We start from the raw sequence: 5,313 nt of genomic DNA, 5'->3' as shown, positions 1-5,313 counted from the left end.
GCGTGTTTAGGCCATGCGGCTGTGTGCATGTGCGTCACCCTGCCGTGGCTGGGTGTGCTTGCGTGTTTTGGCCGTGCGGCTGTGCGTCACCCTGCAGTGGCTGTGTGTGCTTGAGTGTTTAGGCCGTGCGGCTGTGTGTGTCACCCTGCCGTGGCCGTGTGTGCTTGCGTGTTTAGGCCATGCGGCTGTGTGTGTCACCCTGCCGTGGCCGTGTGTGCTTGCGTGTTTTGGCCGTGCGGCTGTGCGCCACCCTGCCGAGGCCGTGTGTGCTTGAGTGTTTAGGCCATGCGGCTGTGTGCATGTGCGTCACCCTGCAGTGGCTGTGTGTGCTTGAGTGTTTAGGCCATGCGGCTGTGTGCGTCACCCTGCCGTGGTCGTGTGTGCTTGCGTGTTTAGGCCATGCGGCTGTGTGCATGTGCGTCACCCTGCCGTGGCCGTGTGTGCTTGAGTGTTTAGGCCATGCGGCTGTGTGCGTCACCCTGCCGTGGCCGTGTGTGCTTGCGTGTTTAGGCCATGCGGCTGTGTGCATGTGCGTCACCCTGCCGTGGCCGTGTGTGCTTGAGTGTTTAGGCCATGCGGCTGTGTGCGTCACCCTGCCGTGGACGTGTGTGCTTGCGTGTTTAGGCCATGCGGCTGTGTGCATGTGCGTCACCCTGCCGTGGCCGTGTGTGCTTGCGTGTTTAGGCCATGCGGTTGTGTGCATGTGCGTCACCCTGCAGTGGCTGTGTGTGCTTGCGTGTTTTGGCCGTGCGTCTGTGCGCCACCCTGCCGAGGCCGTGTGTGCTCGCGTGTTTTCACAGCTGCCCGGTCGGTGCCTGCAGCCCTGTGTGCGCGCGGAGGGCAGGGACGGGGCCGCCGCTCTCCCCTCCCTCGCCCCTGCTTCCCACTTGTTGTAAGTGTCTCTGGCTCGGGCCTTTTGCCGTGACCTATTTTCGCGCTCCCTGTGGTTGGCCGGGAAGTTAGTTGCGGCCTCCCTTTAAGAAGGTCACTTCCCCTCCTCCCCCCTGATGAATCAGCTAAAGGAGGGGGCTGGAAATTGGATTGAATAAGCCGGGTGTTAGCAGAGGATCCCGGGGATTGTTATGCTAATCAGATGAGATCAGCGGCCTCGGTGCCCTTCAGGCTGGCAGGTAAGAAGAAAGCAGACCCCGATCTGCCAGATAAAGGGGGCAATAGATTCCTTGGAGCCCCCCACCCCCCCCGGGCCTGCAAGGTACTTAGGGCTGCTAGAGTATCTCTGCCCTGAAACCCTGCATACCGTGGGGTTAGTGCCTTGAGGCCGGCCGGCAAACCGGAAGCAGATCCGGAATCCAGCGAGTTTTAGACGCATAATAGTCCGACCCCCGCAGGGCCCGGGACTTGCCTATGCCCGCAGCTCTGGGGTTTACAAGGCTGTATCCGGGTGCACGGGGCTTTATATCTTTCAACAGCTCCAGGGCACTGTAAGTCTGTCCATAGCTTATGCCTTTTATACCTCCAAGTCGAACCGGACTTTATGTCCACAACTTCAGGATACACAGGGCACACAGCTCCTAGCATACCCAGGGCTGTATGTCCGTCCACTCCTCTGGGACACACAGGACTGTATATTTGTATTTGTATTTGTATTTAAACTTTTAGGGCGCTCAGCTACCCACATGGGGTCTCCCGGCGCCGATAGAGGTGGCGTTAAAGTCCCAACAATTATCACAGAGGGAAGAGACAGGTTTTAAGATCTCTTCGAAATTTCATCCAAGAAGGTTCGAGTTTTAGCGCAACAGGGAGAGAATTCCATAGCTTAGGAGCCAGACAGGAAAAGGAGCGTCCGCCCATTCTCGTCAGTTTAAAACATGGAATCAAAAATTTCCCTAAAGATGAAGATCTAAGAAGACGAGGTGGAGAGTATTGTTGGACCAGGGACTGGAGGTATGTCAGAGCAGACCCCTGCTTGATCTTAAACATGAAGCAGAGGGCCTTAAATTTAACTCGGCTTTCAGTACGGAGCCAGTGTAGGTCTTTTAAATGCGGGGAGATGGAGGATCTCCAGGGGACTTTGCACGTGCAGCTGAATTTTGGACAAGCTGGAGTTTTCTCTGGATTTCCACGGTGGCTCCAAGGTAGAGCACATTGCCGTAGTCCAGGCGGGAGGTGACCAGGGCCTGGACCACAGTGAGCCTTGTTGAGTCCGGGAGCATCCAGAGGATTTTCCGGAGCCACCCTAAGATGGAAAAACAGGTGGCTGCCACTCTGACCGCTTGGTGCCGCATAGAAAGCGAGTCGTCCAGAACAAAACCAAGGTTTCGTACCTGCGTAACAGGCATGGGTAGCGAGCCCATTTCAGGCTGCCAGTGTTGGGGGCCCCAGAGATGTTTATGCCTGTCCAATATGACCACCTCCGTCTTGTCGCTATTCAGTTTCAGGAGATTCAACTGCATCCACTCTGCCACTCGGCTGAGTCCCTGTTTGAGAGCAGATGGAGCACTTGACTCAGCAGAGGAAAGGGAAAGGATGATTTGAGTGTCGTCTGCGTAGGAGTAAAGGGAAAGACCAGCGTCTTCCACGATGGTTACCAGGGGCCTCACATAGATGTTAAAGAGCATAGGGCTCAGTGAGTACCCCTGGGGCACCCCATGCGCAGACGAGTGGGCAGATGAAGAGGAGTTAGAAGAAACAACCTGAAATGATCGTCCGCTCAAGAAAGAGGACAGCTAGGCCAGCGCAGAACCGGACACCCCAGCCGCCTTCAAAGCGTTCAAGAGGACAGGGTGCAAGACCGTGTCAAATAAGGCGCTTAGATCTAAAAGTATAAGCGCCGAGGTTTCGCCCTGATCGAGGCGAAAGCGAAGGCTCTCAGTGACCCCCAAGAGAGTGGTCTCTGTGGAGAAGTGGGTACGAAACCCAGATTGAGATGGATGCAAGAAGCCAGTAGTCTCCACATGGGAGGTTAGATGTGTGTTAACGTGCCTCTCCAAGAACTTTGAGAACATTGGCAGCAGAGAGATGGGGCGGAAGTTAGAAAGCGTCTTATTGTCTGCGCCAGGTTTTTTTAGGAGTGGAACCACCATGGCTCTTTTCCATTCAACTGGGACAATGGATTCCCGTAATGAGGAGTTGAGGAGTTCTTGAATGACCAGGAGTATATCAGGCGATAGCTGTCGAAGAATATCGTTTGGAATAGGATCTAGGGGAGAACCTGAATTTACCCTGGCCATGCAGTTCCGAAGCCAACTCTGATCTAACTGGGGCCACTCCGTGACCTGTGACGTAGAAGATGGAAAACCATTAGTTCCCAAAATGTGAGGGTCATGACGTAACCCAGTGGAAGCAGTTGAGAGAGAGTTATAAATTGTGTCGACTTTGGATATGAAAAAGTCGGCGATTTCATTGCATTGGGTTTCCCCCAAAACCGATGGGGTTGGGGAAGTGTTTGAGCCAGCTAGCTTCTTCACCATTGAAAAAAGCGCTTTCGGCCGGCTGGTGGCACTATTGATAGTCTCAACTTCAGGATACACAGGGCACACAGCTCCTAGCATATCCAGGGCTGTATGTCCGTCCACTCCTCTGCAACTCACAGGCCTGTATGTGCACAACTTCAGAATACACAGGGCCTACACTCCTAGCATACCCAGGGCTGTATATCTGTCCACCCCTCCAGGACACCCAGGGCTATATGTCCATAACTTCAGGACACACAGGGCCCACTTCTCCTAGCATACCCAGGGCTGTATGTCCGTCCACTCCTCTGGGACAGACAGGACTACATGTGCACAACTTCAGGACACACAGGGCCTACACTCCTAGCCTATCCAGGGCTGTATGTCTTTCCACCCCTCCGGGACACACAGGGCTATATGTCCACAACTTCAGGATACACAGGGCTCAAAGCTTCTAGTGTACCCGAGGCTGAATGTCCGCGTACCTCTCCAGGACGCACAGGGCTTTATGCCCACAACTTCAAGATACACAGGGCTCACAGCTCCTAGCATACGCCGAGCTGTTTGTCCGTCCACTCCTCTGGGACACACAGGACTATATGTGCACAACTTCAGGACACACATGGCCCACTTCTCCTATCATATCCAGGGCTGTATATCTGTCCACCCCTCCAGGACACACAGGGCGATATGTCTGCAGCTTCAGAATACACAGAGCTCAAAGCTTCTAGCGTACTATGGCCTAGGCTGAATGTCCGCCTACCTCTCCAGGACACACAGGGCTATAAATCCACAGCTTCAGGATAGACAGGGCTCACAACTCCTAGCATACCTCGGGCTGTATGTCTGTCCATACCTCCGGAATGCACAAGGCTATATGTCCACAAGTTCAAGATACTCATGGCTCAAAGCTTCTAGCCTACCCCAGGCTGAATGCCCCTCCACACCTCTGGAACACACCTGGCTATATGTCCACAACTTCAGGATGGGGCTCAAAGCTCCTAGCATATCCCAGGCTGACAGTCTGTCCACCGCTCCAGGATGCACAGGGCTGGAGCAGTGCAATTTTGTCTCCATCCTTACACGTATCGCTGGGTCTAGACTGGGGGAGGAGAGGGGGGAGGGGTAGAGGGTGTAAGGTGAGCAAAAGAATGATGGATTTAACCAACATCTCTTGACTGCGGTGTGAATATTTGATTTTTTCCACATTCTGTCCATCAGACTATTTCGCAATAAATACAAGATCCGTCCCATCTGTCTCCACGCTGTGGGAAGCGTTCAAAGTAGTTATTTGCAGAATCTGTATCGCAAAACCGACTGGTGTCCTTAAGGCGATCCGAGCAAAGCTTGCTAAGCTGGAAGGAGACATTGAATTGGAGTACTTTGCTACTAAAGGTATCTCCTCCATGGCGAGCATCTGTGCAAAAAATTCTGAATACCATGAGGAGGCCTACGGGAAACTGGATATCTGCATGGCATGCGGTTACGGGGAAGGGGACCACCCCAGTAAGACTTTAGTGCTTCTCCTTTGCAGACTTCGAGCCTCTGTATATATTTACGAGCTATTAGATGAGAGACAGGAGTGCCAAACTTTGCCTGATGCCCTGCTCCGAACTATGGCTGTTTTTTTCACCCGCCTTTAACCGCTACTCCGGTGCGGAGCGGTGAGGAATTGGCAGCCTCTTATGATACCATACAATTGCTCTGGCTCGACCGGGCTCACCTGCTCTATCTAGACTCTCCTTTCACAGAAGCAAAAGTGTGTCAAGTTATACAGAGCTTACCCAATGATAAAGTGCCTTGACTGCATGGGCTTACCACCACCTTTTACAAGGAGTATGCAGGCCTTTTGATCCAACACCTCCTAGCGTTGTTTAACGATGCTTTGGAATTGGGAGTG

This window comes from Lissotriton vulgaris, chromosome 11 (genome assembly GCF_964263255.1).
Source record: "Lissotriton vulgaris chromosome 11, aLisVul1.2, whole genome shotgun sequence".
NCBI classification, from domain to species: Eukaryota; Metazoa; Chordata; class Amphibia; order Caudata; family Salamandridae; genus Lissotriton; species Lissotriton vulgaris.
This window is presented reverse-complemented; position numbering follows the sequence as displayed.